This window comes from Homarus americanus, unplaced genomic scaffold, assembly GCF_018991925.1.
Source record: "Homarus americanus isolate GMGI-L3 unplaced genomic scaffold, GMGI_Hamer_2.0 scaffold45698, whole genome shotgun sequence".
Classification (NCBI taxonomy): Eukaryota; Metazoa; Arthropoda; class Malacostraca; order Decapoda; family Nephropidae; genus Homarus; species Homarus americanus.
In genome coordinates, this window is record NW_024735554.1 from 11,027,018 (window position 1) to 11,048,524 (window position 21,507).

Genomic DNA, 21,507 nt, shown 5'->3' on the forward strand with positions numbered 1-21,507 from the left:
GTGGTGTGTGTGGTAGTGTGTGTGTGTGTGTGTGTGTGTGTGTGAGTGTGTGTGTGTGTGTGAGAGTGAATAGATGTGCATGTGTGAGTAGATGTGAGTGTGCGTGTATGTGCGAGTAGAGTGAGTGAACAACATGAACCAACTACTTTATAAAATCCCTCAAGAGTGGCTAACCTAACCTAACCCTAACCTAACCCTAACCTAACCCTAACCTAACCTAACCTAACCCTAACCTAACCCTAAACCAATCTACAAACAAAATACCAAAACTGATCCAAAAAGAAAAAAATACCCAAAGTACATCCCTAAAAAAGTAAAAACAAACAAACAAACAAACAAACAAACAAACAAACAAACAAACGGCATACAAAATAGTCCTTACTTACACGAAAATTCCCTAAAATTCATCCCTACATTAACTAAAAAATTCCCTAAAATTAATCCCTACATTAAAAAAATCCCTAAAATTAATCCCTACATTAAAAAGGAATACCCCTAAAATTATTTCCTCCACACGAAAATTCCCTTAAAATAAATCCCTAGAATACATATCCACAACAAACTACCGCCCGAAAATACAAACACAACCAACATGTACACTAGATTTATATTCATTAATTTATATACAAAAGCAACCATAGACTAATCTACTGGAAAAGCACGAACACCCATTTTCCCCTTATAAATTGGCCTATATTTTATTCCCCCCCAGTAAATAATCTTGGTTTTAATAAATGCCATGGTATTTAATTCCACTTGGTAAGGGTTTCTATTGCATTCTTTCCCCCACACATGTTGATCTTACCGTTCTTTTTCCCCCAAATCCCCCACCAAACATCCCCGTCCCTTCGTCCCGTTCTCCTCCTCGCCTCACTCACTCACTCCTCCTCGCTTCACCTTTCGCCTCACCTCTTTCCCTGCAGTCCTCTTCCTATTCGCCTCACCCCTCCACTTGTCCTCACTTCTTTTTCCCTTCCTCCTCACTTCACTCCCTCCCTTTGTTTCCTCCTCTTCCTCTAACTTCACCCCTCTTCCTCCCTCACTTCACCTCCTCCACTTCACCCTCTCTTCACCCACCTCACTTCACCCCTCCTCCACTTCACCCCTCCCCTCACTTCACCCCTCCCTCCCTTTATTGCACATCCTATTTTTAATTTGCATGTAAGTGTACGAACTGGCAAAGGTACATTTTATTCATCTTATTTTTTTATGCTTTTGTTGATTCTATGAACAGTATAATAATAATAATAATAATAATAATAATAATAATAATAATAATAATAATAATAATAATAAATCATCGATAAAGCAAAAGCATTCATCAAGATATCGAACGAACATGACACCCAGCCAGCCACAGACGCAGTAAACACCCATCAATACACAATGGCGGAGTTAGAAAAATGAACTCCCAGGAAAACAAATAATTATCTGAAGAAGTGCAAGGATGAAGTAAAGCTTAATTAATACAGCCCCGGGATTCACGTTATCATCAGTATATGTGTACCGCTACTATGTATATATCATTATCATCACCATTATCACACCATCATTATCACCATATCACGGGAGGCACTTGAGGGTATTAGTGATAACGGGATGGGTGACCTCTGACCTGTTGGGTGACCTCTGACCTGTTGGGATAAATGTCACTGTCGGTATACACTAAAGGTTACAACGGAACCCAAAGACCACTCACTCTCCCCTTTTACTCCTCTCTACAGCACCCTCCTCTCCCCAGCACGCTTTCCTTTACCCAGCACCCCCCTCACCCTACCTTTTACTCCCCTACCTTTTATCTACCCTTTTGCTCACCTGCCCAACACCCCTCTACCTTTTACTCACCTACCCAACTTACTCACCCTACCCACTTTCCCCCTCACCCTACCTTTACTCACCCTACCCACTCACCAAGCAATATTACTGTAAAATTTTAATATAAAAAGAAGGGAACGTAAAAAAAAACAAAAAATCGCGAGAATAATAAAATAACTAACGAAAAAAATAAGTTTGGTGAAATGAAAATTCTTTAAAATCAAAATTAGTTTTTAAATGAAATAAAGTCGAAATAAAGTTAAAAAAAATCCGAGGTTATAAGAAAATATAATTAGTCCACACACACACACACAATAATATACGAAAGAAAGGTAATGAAATAATATCACCTGAATTAATTTGGATTAAATATTTTTTAGGGACGTCAGACTGGGTTTAAGTTGAGCTACAGATAATAGAGTACAGTTAACCTTTCTTTAAGATAAGCGGATTCAAATTATGCTCGTTTAAGCTCGGTTGTGATGAGCTTTATTTAACTTATTTTAATTTGGTTATCATAAGCTTAACCTCATCAAAGTTGGGTTATTCTCAGCTTGGCATAATTACACACACACACACACACACACACACGGGCATAAAAGACGATCAGTTGATTTACATTAAGGTTATCCATAATCAAGCTGGACTTATATTGGCTTTGGATATTTAAGGACAAATTTTTTCCCAGCCTCTTGTCTTTACTACCACCACCAGTAAGACAATTTATTCTCCTCCCCATCTCCTCCCCCCCGTCCCCAAAAAAAATTTCTTCAGAGGAGTTCTTGTTTTTTTCTTCCTTCATGTTTTTTTAATTAAACTTCAAGGAACTAAAACATTCTGGGTCCTGAGTTTTTTTTCCAGCGTGAGAGTTTTGGGCTGAAATGTGTAGGTGTGGGGGTTAATGTGTAGGGGTTATTGAGTGGGTGTGGGGGTTAATGTGTAGGTGTGGCGGTTAATGTGTCAATGTGGGTTGTGTAGGTGTGGGGGTTAATGTGTGGGTGTGGGGTTAATGTGTAGATGTGGGGGTTAATGTGTAGGTGTGTAATGTAGGGTGGGGTTATTTAGTAAGATGGGTTAATGTGTAGGGGTGGGGGTAATGTGTAGGGGTGGGGTTATGTGTAGGGGTGGGGGTTATGTAGGGGGGGGTTAATGTGTAGGGTGGGGGTTATGTGTAGGGTGGGGGGTTAATGTAGGGGTGGTTAAAGGGGTGGGGTAATGTAGGTGTGGGGGTTATGTGTAGGGTGGGGTTAAAGGTAGGTGTGGGGTTATGTAGGGGTAATGTGTAGGGTGTGGGGTTGGGTATGTGTGGGGTAATGTGTAGGTGTGGGAAGCAAGGTGTAGGGGGTTAATGTGTAGGTGTGGGGGAATGTGCAGGGGTATGGGGTAAATGTGTAGGGTGGGAATGTGTAGGGGTAAATGTAGGTGTGGGGGTTAATGTGTAGGTGGTGGGGTTATGTAGGGGTGGGGAATGTGAGGGGTTATGTGGGTAAGATGTAGGGTGGGGATGTGTAGGGTGGGGTTAATGTGTAGGGGTGGGGTTAATGTAGGGGTATGTGTGGGTTAATGTGAGGGTGTGGGGGTGGGAAGGGGTAAGTAGGGGTGGGGGTTATGTAGGGTTAATGAGTGGGGGGTTAATGTGAGGGGTGGGGGGTTAATGTAGGGTGGGTTTGTAGGGTTAATGTGGGGTAAATAATGTGTAGGGTGGGGTTAATGGTAGGGTATAATGTGTAGGTGTGGGGGTTAATGTGTAGGTGTGGTTAATGTGTAGGTGTGGGGTTAATGGGGTAATGTAGGGGGTTATGAGGTGGGGGTTAATGTGTAGGTGGGGGGTTAATGGTGTTAATGTAGGTGTGGGGGGGTTAATGTAGGGTTAATGTGTGGGGTTAATGTGTAGGTGTGAATAATGTAGGTGTGTTGATGGGTATAATGTAGGGGTTAATGTGTAGGTGGGGGTTAATGTGGTGGTAGTGTAAATGTGGGGGTTAATGCAGGTGTGGGGGTTAATGTGTAGGTGTAAATAATGGCAGGTGGGGTTAATGTGTGGTGTGGGGTTAAGGTGTGGGGGTTAAGGTGTGGGGTTAATGTGTGGGGGGTTAATGTGTAGGTGTGGGGGTTAATGTGGGTGTGGGGGTTAAACGTGTGTGGGGGTTAATGTGTGTGTGTGGGGTTAATGTGTAGGTGTGGGGGGTTAATGTGTAGGTGTGGGGTTAATGTGTAGGTGTGGTGTGTAGGTGTGGGGGTTAATGTGTAGGTGTGGGGGTTAATGTGTAGGTGTAGGGGTTAATGCAGGGGTGAGCAAAGTACGGCCCGTGAGCCATATTTAGCCCGCCAAATTATTTCTGTGGCTCGCCACTGCATTTGTATTTACAAATACAAGGCTTTAATTTGTGTTAATATAATACATTTGCATCTACATTAATTGTGTGACCCGCGATGTGTGCCACCATTCATGAAGTGGCCCTCCATCAAAAATAATTGCCCACCCCGAGGTTAATGTATAGGGGTTAATGTGTAGGTGTAGGGGTTAATGTGTAGGTGTCAAAATGTGGAGGTATAAGGGGGGTCAAAAGGTGTAAGCGGATCAAAATGTTTTGGTACACAGCCATAAATGTTTGAGCAAGAGACCAAAATGTTTAGGTACAACTCCCAACATGTTTAGACAAGATCCATTATGTCAGGTGATAATGTATTAGTAAGCTTGAACCACTATGATGTGTGTGTGTGTGTGTGTGTGTGTGTGTGTGTGTGTGCGCGCACTACCCGACATATACACAGGCCACTCTGGTGTACACGCTTGATTATCATGGTTTTATCACCTAACAGTGTATCTGAACTAATTTATTGCACCTTCTACTAACACTAATGAACGCCCAGTGGACAGTAACTACACGCCACCTTCCCAAACCCGAACAAAATCTTACCCGCAATGGGATTATATTTTACAACAATCGCTAAGCACAGAACTAAACCACGAACAAAATTAACCCACAAAGATAATTTTTTAACTACAACCGTTAATCCTACGCCCAACACAAAAAAACTTTCCCACTATTTAAAACAAATGCTAATCACAATCTGATGTTGTTTCCGTAGAATGATAAGTTGTCAGCATCCAGCATAACAACCCCACTTCCTGTGCATTGTCAACTTGTCATTGTTTACTTCGTGAACCTTTACGATAGCCGCTCCAGCATGAACATTTCCTCGCGCAAATGTACCCTCCGAAAAATAACGTCCCGCGATAATCATTCCCTGCGCAAATCTTTTTAAAACATTTTTCACTACAAATGTTTCCCCACATGTGTATATATTTTCCTTTGAGTAAGACTTAACGCAGATGTTTTCCAAAGCAAGTAATTTCCCCCACAAACGTTTACCCACGCGAAGGCTCTCCCACACAAATACTTTTCTTCGCACGTGTTTTCCCTTGCTATTTTTTTCCCGCGCAATTTCTCCCCACCACATGTGCCAAAGTAACTGCACTTGTATCAACAACACTCTCAGGCGTGTGATACAGGTTTTAAATGTGGAGCGTCAGACTCGTTTCGCGAGTTTATGAATACATCAAAACAAAAATATACGATGCAGGAAGACTTACGAGTTTGGGGGACGAAAATTTACGAATTAAAAAAAATGGTTTTGTTACAAGATTACAAAAGTAGGAGCCCCTCTGTTTCCTTGGCAAAAAAATCATAAAAAATATTAGCTAAAACCTAATTCTCCCTAAACCGTAAAACCAGGAAGTATCTATCAGAGCCTAATATGTTGCACGCTCTCTCTCTCTCTCTCTCTCTCTCTCTCTCTCTCTCTCTCTCTCTGTGTCTTAAGCACCACACAACAAAATATTACTCGGCTGTCACTTATAGCTCTACAACAAAGTCTCACCTCAATTAATATATACACATGTCATAACTTAGTATGGGGTGGGCTGTCCGTCTGTCTCGCTTCCTCTGTGTGTGTGTGTGTGTGTGTGTGTGTGTGTGTGTGTGCGCGCGTTTTCTTCGATTTAAGTCCATGTACGTTCGTAACCTGCTCGGGTATGGATTGTCAATACGTGTATACACCCATGTACATAAGCGGGTGTCCATCTAAGTGCGTGTATGCATTTGCGTGCGTGTCGGATTCATCGGATGGCCCCATAAAGCGAGTGTACCCTAAAAAAAAATTATCCATTATCTTCACCAGCAACACTGACTACAGTCCGAGTGTCACTGGCACACCCTACAGCTGCCACTGTAGCTGTATTTGTAACGGTAATTCTGATTAATATACGTCATGACTCATATCTGTACTTTTAATAACATTTTTAGTACTGTAGCAGTACTTTATACCTACCGTGTATCTCTACACAACTTAGGACATTTTTTTTGTAAATGTAGTTACTCAAAAAACTATCTATACAAACTTGTGGAAAAATATGATTAGGGAGAATGATTTCGGTAACCCTACTGAGACCACAGGCGTCGTAAGTGTTCATTCTTGAAACTGATCACCCGTCCCCCCCACCCCACCCACCCAAGAAGACAGGTTTTTTTTTAATTTACTGTAGACAAACACACACACACACACAACAGTAAGGACGCACAACACTATGACCTCCCCCCCCCACCACCGGAAAAGAACAAAACAATATCAGAATGCGCTTCGTCTCCACCATATTTTCACATCGTCAATTGAGGGTCTTGTTGCTTGTCAAAATCCTCCATAAATCTTTTTTTTCCCTTAATGGTGTGGCTTCACTATGAATGTTTGAACCCGCTAACCTTCATCAGTATTCCCCGCCAGGTAGCACACCATTTTCCTCGCCCGCCAAAGCTTCCAAAAAATCCTTAACCACCCAAACTTTTGCCAGCTTTTGACGGCCTATCCTTCCCCGAAACACAAGCCCACCGAGTCAACACAAAAGTTCCCACAAACAAAACAAACTATACACTCAAAAATTTTCATGTACAACACACTATGTACACTCAAAAATTCCCCTGTACAACACACTATGTACACACAAATCTTCCAGCATAAAATATGAATTAGGTAAACAAACACACACTGAGTAAACACGTAAATTCTATATTAAAACACTACACAAACTAAAGATCCCACATAACACAGTATATACAAACACCTAAACATTTATCTGTACTTATTCTGAACAAAGCGCTTAATCCGGGGCCCAACTCGTGCAGGGGGCCCCAACTCGTGCAGGGGGCCCCAACTCGTGCAGGGGGCCCCAACTCGTGCAGGGGGCCCCAACTCGTGCAGGGGGCCCCAACTCGTGCAGGGGGCCCCAACTCGTGCAGGGGGCCCCAACTCGTGCAGGGGGCCCCAACTCGTGCAGGGGGCCCCAACTCGTGCAGGGGGCCCCAACTCGTGCAGGGGCCCCAACTCGTGCAGGGGCCCCAACTCGTGCAGGGGCCCCAACTCGTGCAGGGGCCCCAACTCGTGCAGGGGCCCCAACCAACACAGAAGCTAAAATAGTCAGGCTGTGTCTATGGTCACCAGCCACATAAAAACACGATTATTTTTTCGTTAACTAATCGCCCTGCTAGTTAGGTTAGGTTAGGTTAGTTTAAGTTGGTACTGGTTAGTTTGGCATAGATTAGTTTGGTATAAGTTGGTTAGGTTGGATTGGTATATGTTAGGTTAGTAATGGTTAGATAAGCCTAGATTAGATTGATATAAGCTATGTTAAGTTGGGTTACGTTACGTTGCTCTAAGTTAGGTTAGGTTAAGTGAGGTTAGGTGAATGTATGCACGTGTTTTGGGTAACTTCAAGAAAATATAAACACAAACATCCAGGAACTATAGAAACACAAACATCCAGGAACTATATAAACACAAACATCCAGGAACTATATAAACACAAACATCCAGGAGCTATATAAACACAAACATCCAGGAGCTATATAAACACAAACATCCAGGAACTATATAAACACAAACATCCAGGAACTATATAAACACAAACATCCAGGAGCTATATAAACACAAACATCCAGGAGCTATATAAACACAAACATCCAGGAGCTATATAAACACAAACATCCAGGAACTATATAAACACAAACATCCAGGAACTATATAAACACAAACATCCAGGAACTATATAAACACAAACATCCAGGAACTATACAAACACAAACATCCAGGAACTATATAAACACCAACATCCAGGAACTATATAAACACAAACATCCAGGAACTATACAAACACAAACATCCAGGAACTATATAAACACAAACATCCAGGAACTATACAAACACAAACATCCAGGAACTATATAAACACAAACATCCAGGAGCTATATAAACACAAACATCCAGGAACTATATAAACACAAACATCCAGGAACTATACAAACACAAACATCCAGGAACTATATAAACACAAACATCCAGGAACTATACAAACACAAAACATCCAGGAACTATATAAACACAAACATCCAGGAACTATATAACACAAACATCCAGGAACTATATAACACAAACATCACAGAACTATATAAAACACAAACATCCAGGAACTATATAAACACAAACACCCAGGAACTATATAACACAAACATCCAGGAACTATATAAGCTAAACATAGGAACTATATAATACAAACACCCAGGAACTATATAAACACAAACATCCAGGAACTATATAAACACAAACATCCAGAACTATATAAACACAAACATCCAGGAACTATGTACAAACACAAACATCCAGGGAACTATGCAAACACAAACATCCAGAACTATACAAACACAAACGTCCAGAGAGAGCTATAAACACAAACATCCAGGAACTATATAAACACAAACATCCAAGGAACTATATAAACACAAACATCCAGGAACTATAAACACAAACATCCAGGAACTATATAAACACAAACATCCAGGAGCTATATAAACACAAACATCCAGGAACTATATAAGCCCACAAACATCCAGGAACTATATAAACACAAACATCCAGGAACTATATAAACACAAACATCCAGAGAAAACAGTCAACATCCTTGCACCCGGCACCACGACACATCACATATCAGATCACATGAGAACAAATATCACAAAAGCCACTATCAATAATCTATATTACGTCCTATGACACAACACAACACACACTGGCTTTACCAACTGTGTATGAACAGCTTTTCTATTCGTATTATGTTTAGCTTAAAGTAAATCCCAATAGAATTTCATGTTTTTTTTGTGTACAGTATTGTCATTTAAATCCATAGATCTACGTACAGTACGGATTATGCCGCATCAACATAGTGAAACTTCTATTTAACGGCGGACTATATGGAGAAGAAAATCCGTTGTTATAGAGGATGGTCTGTTTAGATGTGAAACCTCCATCTAACGAAATATATAGTGATTAAAGTACGTTATATGAAACCCTCTATCTACCGGATTATATGGAGAAAGTAGTTCCGTTATGGAGGTTTCACTGTGGCTATAACCCCCCAACTCCCCTTATGATACGTTACATTGTGTGGTATGTTGCTCACTCGAGGTGAACAGTCATAGCGCCGGTCAATAACGTATATACATACTTTAGGTCACAACGCTGTAATAACTAACCTACACCACTGTTTCTGTATTCTACATCGATCCCTATAACGGACTAGTTTAAGATGCCTTTTATGACTCCCAAAGGCCTCAAGTCCCCGATGCCTGAAGGAAGGTTCGTACGTAGAATATTCCTCGTAACTGAAAGGCACAGCCAAAACCCTAACCCACGGCAGGGGAGTATTTACGCCTCCAATAAGAATATACCACGATTGTATAACTTATTGTCTTATTCAACAAAAGTCAAGGGTTAAAGGTAAGGTAGAGTTATTTTGGGGTAAGAATTTGATGTAATGTCTAGGTGGATGGTCTTGTCAGTCTGGTCGATTCTGACTTTTTCAGTAACGCGTAATATTCTCCGTAAGACTCGCCAACGGCCTGGGCTATATGGTATATCGTGTGAATGGTGCCATAAATTACCCAAATACCCGGAACTATCACGGCGATCAATGACAAACTGTCGGGTGCCATAATATAGGAGCTGGTGGTCTCAGGGCACAATGTCTAGCTCCAATATATGAGGCTTTGTGTGAGCGCCAGCACCACAACCACCAAGCCTCACGCCAGCATCAACCTCTCCAGGTCAGCCAAGGAGGCAGAAGCCTACCACTAATGTTTTGGTTAAACATTTGTGAGGCAGTGCAGCACAATCCAGATATTTTCAACGCAACTAAAGGAATGAAGCCTTAACAACAATAGCACCAACGAAAGTGGAAGTGTGGAGCCAAAGCTTACCACCATTGTCAACGTTAGTGGAAGTGTGGAGCCAAACACCACCATTGTCAACGTTAGTGGAAGTGTGGAGCCAAAACACCATTGTCAACGTTAGTGGAAGTGTGGAGCCAAACACCACCATTGTCAACGTTAATTGGAAGTGTAGACCAAACACACCACCGTATCAGCGTTAGTGGAAGTGTGGAGCCAAACACCACCATTGTCAGCGTTAGTGGAAGTGTGGGCGTAAGACCTCCATTGTCAATGGTTGAGTGAGACTAATCCTTAATTCCTTACTATTCAAAGCATCTGTGAAAAGAGATGAATGAAACTTCACCCAACTTACTTGGGAACAGTAAAGCAGCACGTAAAAAGTAACAAGAACGTGATTAAGTTCTATCCTATCTATCTGTCTGTCTGTCTGTCTGTGTGTGTGTGTGTGTCTCTGTGTGTGTGTGTGTGTGTGTGTGTGTGTGTGTGTGTGTGTCTGCCTGTCTGTGTGTGTGTGTGGGCCTGTCTGTGTGTGTGTGTGTGTGTGTGTGTGTGTCTGTCCTAAAAGAAAATGCAGCAAGGATCAATACAAATTTAAGGAGTCTAAGGGACTACCCAGTTTATGCTCCATGTAGAGAATTCAAATGTCATACACCTGCCCAGGGAGTCCTGGCTGTAACAGGACCCCTAACAGCCTGCCTGCGGAGTCTGGCTGTAACAGGACCCCTGCTGTACCTGCCAGGTCTGGCTGTAACAGGACCCCTGCATGTCTGCCAGAGTCTGGCTGTAACAGGACCCCTGCTGTACCTGCCCAAGTCTGGCTGTAACAGGACCCTGCTGTGCCTGCAGAAGTCTAGCTGTAACAGAACCCTGCTGTACCTGCCAAGAGTCTAGCTGTAACAGGACCCTGCTGTACCTGCCAAAGTCTAGCTGTAACAGGACCCCTGCTGTACCTGCAGAATCTGGCTGTAACAGGACCCCTGCTGTACCTGCAGGGGGAGTCTGGCTGTAATAGGACCCCTGCTGTACCTGCCAGAGTCTAGCTGTAGCAGGACCCCTGCTGTATCTGCAGGTCTAGCTGAAACAGGACCCTGCTGTACCTGCCAGTCTAGCTGTAACAGGACCCCTGCTGTACCTGCCAAAGTCTAGCTGTAACAGGACCCCTGCTGCCTGCAGAGTCTAGCTGTAACATAACACCTAACAGCCAACAAGTAACACTCCTGCTGTATCCCCACACACACACACACATTTATTGCCCCACCACTGAATAACTGTGCCGCTCCACCAGTCTCCCCCACATTTACTTGTCTCACACAGTCGACAGTTATTTACAGTCTTACGGTCGCGTTGGCAAAATGCTCAATGTTGTAAGCCCACCACGGACTGTTCAACCATTTATTCGTTTACGGTTTTTTTCAGACTGTTATTGGGGCTGTTTTGCCCATCCACCTGTACAAAGACACAGTGTTGGATCACCTGAGAACTACCTTAATTATTTCACTCGATAATTGAGCCTCAAGTTGCCTGGAGGTGAGGTAAGAATGAATTATAGGTTAGATTAGGTTAGGTTAAATGCGATTGTTAGATTAGATATGATTAAGATATGTTATGTTAGATTAAAGTTAGTGTTAGGTAGGGTAAGTTAGCATTAAGATAGGGTAGGTTAAATTAGATTAGATTAGTCTCAGGAATGGTTAATCTCCATGTTAAATATGCTGGGGGGGGTCTAATCTCTGGGCGATCTATCTTATAGTGTGGGCAAGACTAATTCCAACATCTCAAGTTCGTTTCAAGGTATCACGTTCATCCTTGGCCATGTCGCTGAAGATGGGGTGGAGACGATTACAAGGCAGTGGGTCACCCCATACTGGCGCCCCCCCACCCCCCAGCCGTCAACTTGAAGACCTGGTTCTCGAGGCAATTCCCCCTAGACAGTTTGGCCCAGTTTCAGGAAAGTTTAAAGGTCGGGCTCCTCTCAAGGCCTACTGGTTGAGTGTCATCCAAGGTAGCGCGGCAAGTTGTGTGTGTTGCTTATTGTTATTATGACTACTAGCTACTATCACAGAAGGACATCGAGCCTGGTGACCGCCGAGGGATCTGAGGTCAAGGGGAGGGTCCAAGAAGTTTTGAGTGGGGGGACAAGACGAGCTTAGCGAGCCCACCCAGCTGGGGGGTGTGTGAGGGGGCGCTATAAGACCCCCAGAAGTTTTTTTTTTTTTAATCTGGCCATTTTGAAGCCATGTGCACTTGATATTAGGAGATATTCTGAGGTCAATATTGATTACTTTTTACTATACAAAAATGCCGAGTACAATACTGCATTAAATAAAAATAATTGGATTTTCTGATGAAAGGGAGGGGTCCGGACCTCCAGGATACCACCTCCTAGATCCGCCCCAGGAGCTGTGACGACCTCGGAGACAGCCAAGATTCCATCACTGCAGAATCCCGGGAGATGACACACGGAACACAAGGTACACCACACCGCCATATAACCTCATCTCACTCTATTAGGTGTTCACAACTTCATGTTTACTGTGGACGAGTGAAACAGTTTATCTCAACAGCTGGTCACTCCACCTAATCTGCGAGGAGGAGACTTGATAAGATTTGGGCAGCTTAAGACGTATGTAGCCACACAGCCCTGAGTCTATGTAGCAGTGGCACTAGCTCCTCGGGTGGAGTACCAGTTATTGTCCAACAACTTGTTGAAGACCTGGAGACACAGACATGATGCCTCAGACCAACACACACGGACTGTGTAACAAGTAAAGAGCAGCTGCCTCGCGCCCTAGTCCGTCCAGCTGGGAATGGGTACCTAACTTTACAGTTGGGAAAGAAAAGGTGATCGAGTGCAGCCGTCAAACTGCCATCTTGTGTACCTTAGTCTTATTATTGTGCTGTATTTACACAGCCCTTAAGAGCCACCAAGCCTACGGGACCATATTTCAAGCCTTCTCTCTGTTCGTGGCGAGTTTTACAGCGGGCTGAGGCTCGACCTTGGATTTATCCGCCACCAAAATGTTTACTGCCGTGTAATGTTTGTGGACGGCGACCACCAGGTAATGTTGGACCCGTCTACTCCACCTCAAACACACACTAATTCTATTTACTTAGCATTAAAACATTTGCCTTGTGCGTCCACACAACGTTGTCTACCAATTAAAAGATTTTTTGTTCTATTTTCCCAAGCGACTGTAGAATTCTGCAGTTAATTATAATAAATCTTCTATCTTACCTAACTGATCAAACCCAACTTCTTTAAACCTAACCTAACCAATCTGTCCCACCCTAACACTAATTTAACCTACCTATCCATCTACCTACCTACTTAACCTAACCTAAATTAACCTGTCTCTCTAAATCCACCCACGTTAGTATGTTACCTGTCTGGTTATGTTTAGTTACTTAGGTTACGTAAACGGTAGATCAGATTAGGTTAGATAAGGCAGTCAGGTTAACTTAGGTTGGGTAGGTTCAGTTGAATAAAAAAGGTTGGGTTAGGTTAGGTTAAGTCAAGTTAGGAAAAGGAACGTAATAGCTTTAGGTTAGGTTAAGTGAAGTTTAAGTTAGGTTACGTTACGTTACAGGAGGTTGAGTTACATTAGATTACGCTAAGTTAGGTTACGTTAGAATTACGTTAAGTATCACCACATTAACTTCGCTACAAGAGAAACAGACAAACACCACAAACAATTATTACCATACAATGAACACAACACCAGCCTCCCTCCCTCCCTGCCTGCCACCCTCTCCCTCCCTGCCTGCCACCCTCTCCCTCCCTGCCTGCCACCCTCTCCCTCCCTGCCTGCCACCCTCTCCCTCCCTGCTCCAAGGCCACCACGCTTCTGTTTTTATTTAACCCAGAGTGTGGAGGAGAGAGACCTTGTCAACAATCAGGGTTTATTTATTTTTTTTCTTCTCAATTTTTTCTTTTACTCTTAAGCCTTAATGAATGTCTCTGATCTACTGCTGCTGCACCATTCACAAGAGAAAGAGAATCGCGGTGGGTCTCGTTGGGTGGTATAATAGATGATAGTGTACATTAATAGTAACGTTGGGTGTTTGATGCCACGATACAGTTGGTGGAGGGGATGGAGGTATGGTCGTGTGTGTATACGTGAGGAGGAGGAGGTGATATTAGTCGTCTCCCTGATTTAACTGAGGATTAGATACCACCTTAAATTATTTCACCTGACGATTAGACAACTTATTCTGGGGTGACTAATCTTCAGGTGAAATTATCTGGGGTGACTAATCTTCAGGTGAAATAATCTGGGGTGAAATAATCTTCAGGTGAAATAATCTGGGGTGACTAATCTTCAGGTGAAATAATCTGGGGTGAAATAATCTTCAGGTGAAATAATCTGGGGTGACTAATCTTCCTATGTTCCACCTCTATCTGGTCGGTAGTGTCTCCGCTTTCGTGTGTGTGTGTGTGTGTGTCCGTCTCAGGATGTCTAGTCTCCCCACCAGATGAGGAGACACCCTCCCCACAAGACCAGGGACCCACATATAAACACTCAGAACAAGGGGAGGAGGAGGAACAGAAGGGAAGGAAGAGAGAGAAGAGGAGGAGAAGAAAGAAAAAAGAATGACAGAGAAAAATGAAAGGAGAGAAAAAAGTGTTAAGGAGAAAGAAATTGAAAAGAATGAAAAGAAAAAGAAATGTATAAAAAATACTACTTAAGAGAAAGAAGACATGAAGGTAGCAAGAAATGAGAGAAGGATAAAGATAGAAAAATATATAAGAGGGATTTTCCAGTTTTTTTCTCCAACATGTCTTCTGTGACCCTAGCCTGCCCTCCAAGACACAACTCTCTTTATTTACATTACCACCGAGACGTTCACAGCCAGCCCCATCCATCTTGGTGGGTGCCAAGAATAATTTCAAGTATATACAAAGTGCTCGACCAATCTTGAAGATTAGCCCCGAGGTAATCTAATCTAACCACCCTAACCTAACAAAACCTAAGCTAACTTAACCTAACCAACCTAACGCTAACCTAACTCAACCACCCCAACGTTAATCAAAACCTACCATTAACCTAACTAAACCATCCCAACACTAACCTAACCTCCCTAACACTGATCAAAGCCTAACCTAACTCAACCACCTTAACGCTATCCTAACCTAACCTCCTCCCTACGACCATCTCCTAAAGTTTTCGGCGCGGACGATTTGTTTCCGTGGGGGCCTAAGTCACCCACATCTTCACTTCCTTGCCACACCTAACCTAACCCTAAACTTAACCTAACCTAACCTTAAACTAACCCTAAAATTAACCTAACCCTAAACTTAACCTAACCTAACCCAAACTTAAACTAACCTTAAACTAACCCTAAACTTAACCTAAACCGAACCTAATCTTAACCAAAACCTAACCTTAACCTAAACTTAACTTAACCTAAACTTAAACTAACCCTAAACTTAACCTAACCCTAAACTTAACCTAACCCAAACTTAACTAACCTTAACCTAAACTTAACACAAACTAAACCTAACCTAACCTTAACCTAACCTATCAATATCACTCCTATACCATGCAGTTTCTCACCATCAAATAAACATAAAAGTCCCTCGCCTCTAGGATACCCAACTGATGACACCATAATACAGTACTGTGATATCCTACCCAATCCTACAGTCCTTTCCACCAACTGACGAAATGTGCCCACGAGACGAACTATAAAATCCTAACCTAACTAACCTACAGCCCTTCCCATGTACCCACGAGCGTAAAAATATATAAAATCCTACCCTAACCTAGCTTACCCTACCCTACAGCCCTTCCCATGTGCCTACGAGCGTAAAAAAATATAAAACCCTAACCTAACCTACCCTACAGCCCTTCCCATGTGCCTACGAGCGTAAAAAAAAATAAAACCCTAACCTAACCTACCCTACCCTACCCTACAGCCCTTCCCATGTGCCTATGAGGAGCGTAAAAAAATATAAAACCCTACCCTAACCTACCCTACAGCCCTTCCCATGTGCCTACGAGCGTAAAAAAAAATAAAACCCTAACCTAACCTACCCTACCCTACCCTACAGCCCTTCCCATGTGCCTATGAGGAGCGTAAAAAAATATAAAACCCTACCCTAACCTACCCTACAGCCCTTCCCATGTTCCTATGAGGAGCGTAAAAAAATATAAAATCCTACCCTAACCTAACCTACCCTACCCTACAGCCCTTCCCAGGTGCCTATGAGGAGCGTAAAAAAATATATAATCCTACCCTACCCTAACCTAACCTACAGCCCTTTCCATGTGGCCACGAGTAAAAATATACAAAACCCTAACCTACCCAACCAACTGACATAACGTACCCAACGAGCCTAAAAGAACTATATATATATAAATAAAATCACGTTTTATAATTTTTTCCCCAGAAGAGAACAGGAAGGAGAGGCGTTCCTGTACCTTTTTAGTAGGCTGTGAGATCCTCCTCCCTCTTGCCTCCCGCCATCCACCCAGTAATCCATTTCCATTTTTATGAGCGGGGGACAAACCTACGGCGCTGGAGACGGTACCCCGACCCATCGCCTCTAAACGGTTTGATTTTCTTGGTGTTTTTTTTTGTGTGTGTGTGTGTGTGTGTTTTTTGTTTTTCTCAGGAGACACGAATCTATCAAGAGTGTATATGGTATATCGTGAGAGGTTAGGGTACGGTAAGTTTACATTATGGTAAGTTAAGTTGGGTTGCGTTTGGTTAATTTTGGTTCGGTTAAGTTAGGTTAGGTTACACGACTTGATCTCGTTTTAAAAATAAGATTAATTAAGTTCGATTACGTTTGGTGAAAGTCTGATCAACTCTGGTTAAATTACATAAGACCTAATCACCTTATGTCATATCAAGTTAATGCGGTGTTGTATCATAAATGGTTTACCGCCGGAGCTTACCACCCTGTCCGTGGTACTTTTCCCAACACGGTACGTCTTACTGTCCCAGGTAATCCATTTAACATTTTACAGCCTGAAGACACGGCCTAACAGAGCGCTTCCCTCCACTAAGTATTAATAAATGTAGATCCCCTTTATTGACGTACTCCCAGCCGCGTCCGTGAATTATTGGCCAAACTCGATATATGAGAGGGGAGGGTAGGGAGGGAGGGGAGGGGGAGGGAAGGAGGGAGAGACGGGAGGGAAGGAGGGAGAGAGAGGAGAGGGGAGAGAGAAGGAGAGAGGGGAGGGAAGGAGAGAGAGGGAGGGAAGGAGAGAGGGGAGGGAAGGAGAGAGAGAGGGAGGAAGGAGAGAGAGAGGGAAGGAGAGAGAGAGGGAAGGAGAGAGAGGAGGGAAGGAGAGAGAGGGGAGGGAGAGAGAGGGAGAGAGAGACGGAGAGAGAGAGAGAGAGAGAGAGAGAGAGAGAGACAGAGAGAGAGAGACAGAGAGAGAGGAGGGAGGGGAGAGAGAGAGACAAGGGAGGGGAGAAGGAGGAGAGAGAAGGGAGGGAGAAGAGGAGAGAAATTGAGAAATTGTCGTCGTAACAGAACTCTTGGTTGGCTTTTCAAAAATTTGATACGAGTTTACAGGTTCAAGAGAATGTGTGCGTGTGCGTGTCTGAGGGAGGAGTGGATTTGGATGCACAGTACGAATCTCTCCTCCCCCTTCTCTTCTCTCTCTCCATAACTAACAACAATGGAAAAGAGTTGCAGAACATCACAAAAAGTTAAAATATTTGACCATTAAAAACAAGAATAACAACGGTAGCCTGGAACCTGTCATCAACTGCGTCATAGAGGGGGGGGGAAGGTGAGGGTTAAGAGGAGGGGGGAAGTGGATGAGAGGAGGGGGGGAAGGAGTCTAGGGTGAGGTGAGGGGGGGGGGTGAAGTAAGGTGAGAGAAGGAATGAGACAATCAACCTTTCCGTCAGTCAAGAACAGCAGACAGAGCTACACAACGCAACTTACCTACCATTCTAACACAACAGTTCTCAATCAAATCACAATTACGGCAACAAGTCTACACGGAAACACTTATTATTATCATTATTATATTATCATCATTATTATTACGTTTAAAATGGTAAAAGTCATCACCCTCATTGCTGACAGTGTTTACGTGCACACATTATACAGCAACGTTCAATATAATGTACAGAAACATTTATAAACATACCGGTACAAAATATGGAATACAAACTCACACAATCATCATAATATATATCTATCTAAACAAACATACGTCATTATATAAACATTCATAAACATACATCATAATGCATATAAACACATCTATATTAAAATTCATAGACATACGTTCATCAAATCATCACAATATACAAGGAGTCATCACATACCTCTCACATGGTCAGACAGGGCGGGCGGCAAATGCTTTCCCGTGGTAGGAGCTAGATACTCATAAGCCTTTACTGAGGTCTGAACTAGTTCCTGTGTCGCCGGCTTCCACACAAGGAGGGCTTTACAAACTCCTCCACGATTAGGTTCATTTCCAAAACGAAAAAAATAGCTTAATTTCTTATTTTTTTTAAGACGTGGACGTCAACAGAAAATACACTTAGTCACTATTTTACTTTAAGTTACTGTTGGTGGTATAGTTTTCTTTGTTTTCTAATTATAAACACTTAATCACATCCACGAGTCTTTAAGTTCAGAATAAGTTCAATCCATTGGGCGTTTAAGGTTAGCAATGTTAATTTATTATTATTTCGGATGTTTGGTCAATGTGGTGCAATTCTTAAGGCTTCTGGATACCAGTTTGTCCGGCCAAGTCGCTCTTCCTCTATCCGGTGATGGGCAGGAAAGTTTAGTGACGTTCTGCACTCCTAGTCAACCGTTTCTTCTTAACAGGTCACGGATTAATGAATATTTTTCTCTAAGTCAAGTTAGAGGTAAAAAATGTCTTCCTTTTGCTCCTTGTACAGGTTACAGGAAGGGTAGAGAAGTCTTATGTTCTTAAGTCCAGGTCACGACTAAGGGAATCCTTTCCTCTTACAAGTCACTGGAGAAACTTTCATTCAGTTTGGCCCAAATCGCGGGTAGAATATTTCAGCTGAAGTCACAGTGAGACGCCTTCCCAATCTCACAGTTCGCAAATAAAAGGAATTCCTTTCTTCCTACAGGCCCCAGGTAAGAGAGTCTTCCTTCACCCAAGAAACAGGTAGAATCCTCCCCTCTCGCAGGCCACGTCTAAGTGAATCCTTTATCAAGATAAAATCCTTCTCGCTCTCACAGTTCATACATAGAGTCCTTCACTTTAATCCCAGATAAAAGAGAACTTTAAGTGTAATCCATTTCTCTCAGGTCAACGAATCCTTCCCTCGTTCAGGTAACAGGTACAATGTCTCTCCTCCTACAGGTCACAGGTCGTCCTCCAGCTCCTCAGGACAATATTTTCCTCGCCTTCTCCTCATCTGCGTGACGCTGTTCCCTCCTCCTTGACACACCTGAGGGAGAACAACAGGTTAATTAGTTAACACTCGACTAGCAGCAGGTCTATTAATTAAGATAATAAGTTAACACTAACTAGCTAACATGTTAATAACCTGTCATCATTTAACAATGCATTAATTAGCTGACAATTAAGCTAATAAGTTAATAAATTAATAAATTAATTAGCTAACTTGATAAACAATAAATTTTATTAGCTAAAAAGAACCCTAACAGATTAACTACCTAACAAATTAATTAGCTTCTCCAACACGACCGCCTCTGCCATCAGTAAAGTCACACTGTACTCTGGTGGCCATTTTGTGTCCCAATTAAAAGTCAGAAAGTTAGCTTCGTCTTCACATTACCAGAGAGAGAACGAGAAAAAGAATATTAAACGTATGAAAGTTTTAGAGTCCATTTGGCCAGCAGCGAAAATCTTACTGTCATAACCGAGTCCTGGTGACGTCAGCAGCTAGTTGGGTACAATGAGCATAGGCATCACTGAAACTACTGGTTATAGACTATGCGCTTATAGTCTTTTATGCCCTATGCCCTGATGCCCTAGTGTGTGGTTCATATGGTATTGGTGACGTGTGTATGTTTGGGTCATTTATTATCACCTTGTATAGTCACTCTAAAAAACTATCTGTACTTGGAGTGATCAATGAATTTCAGAATGAACACTGACTCCTGTTGTCTCGGTAAGGTTGTCAAAATCCTTCAACCGTTGTGTCATATTTTCTCGATACAATTTTGTATGGATAGTTTTGTGAGCGATTGTGTATCTACTTCACCACACCAACCTCTACCTTGTGTCGTGTAGTGAAAATGTCAGATACACGATCACCACACACACGATCACCACACACACGATCACCACACACACGATCACCACACAATTAGGTAAAGTAGTTCTCGGTGGGAGTCCTGATGATAAGGCCTTGAGTGCACAGTAATTATCTATATGATGATAAAATATACACAAAAAATAACATGAGTGTTGTTATCTCCTTATCAATGTAAACCATCAATTGTTATTATTTATCAAGGGCCTGCAACGACGTCACCAATATACGAAGATCAGCAGACGCGCAATAATAGTGGTGCACTCTACGACACACACACACACACCACGTGAACACCACACCACTCGGTGTCTCCATGACCCCGTGAGGTCCTTCATATCAACACCTACGGACGAGTTACTGAACCACGTCAACACCACACCGTGTCTCCATGACCCCGTGAGGTTCTTCATATCAACACCTACGGACGAGTTACTGAACCACGAGGTATATGTGACCTCACACAGTATGGCAAGAGACCAGCCCGGACCTGTAAACTATAATAATTTGTATGATCAATTCATGTTCCTTCTCCTTTCAGTAATGGAAGCTTTTGTTAAACGACCCACCCACCCCATATCTTCGTATGTAATAGTCAATTTTGTCCAATGTATACTTTCAGCCTTCGGGCTGTAGAACTTTTTCAATAAGCCTTTAATAATAATTATTATTATTACACACACACACACACACACCTCTCCATCACTGGCCAATGACATTCCTAGTACAAAGAAATCACGTTAATGTTTGGACAGGAAAGTCTGATTGATGTCACCGCCCTGTCAGAGGCTTCAGAAACACTGATATAACATAACATAACCTAACCTGACCTAACCTAACCTAACCCATCATAAACTAATACAACCGAACCCAACACTCGGTAATCTATTTATATGCCGACAACTGTAATGTTCACTTACGATATAGTACATGTACACAAAATCAATATCAAATATCGTTTTGGGTTATACAATAAGACAAACAGACGAAGGATTTTGACAACCCTACCGAGACAACAAGAGCCGTAGTGTTCATTTTGAAATTCATCGGATACCTCCGTAAAGATACTATTTTGGTCGTGTATTCAATCCCCCAAGCTGTTATGTTCAATGTCTAGGGATCAAAAGTCACCCCCTGGAATAAGTTAGCACCTCACTCGCGTAATTCTGCGCTACGC

At 42.5% G+C, this 21,507-nt stretch overlaps 1 protein-coding gene across 5 annotated transcripts in view; it reads right to left on the minus strand.

Moving 5' to 3' along the window:
- LOC121871516 (hexosaminidase D-like) overlaps positions 1–21,507 on the minus strand; it is a 273,277-nt gene that overhangs the window by 124,071 nt on the left and 127,699 nt on the right. For all 5 annotated transcript variants that reach the window (XM_042373924.1, XM_042373923.1, XM_042373926.1 and 2 more), the window contains one exon: positions 18,393–19,499. The gene's annotated coding sequence lies outside the window, so the exon portion shown is untranslated. The remainder of the gene's footprint in view (positions 1–18,392; positions 19,500–21,507) is intronic.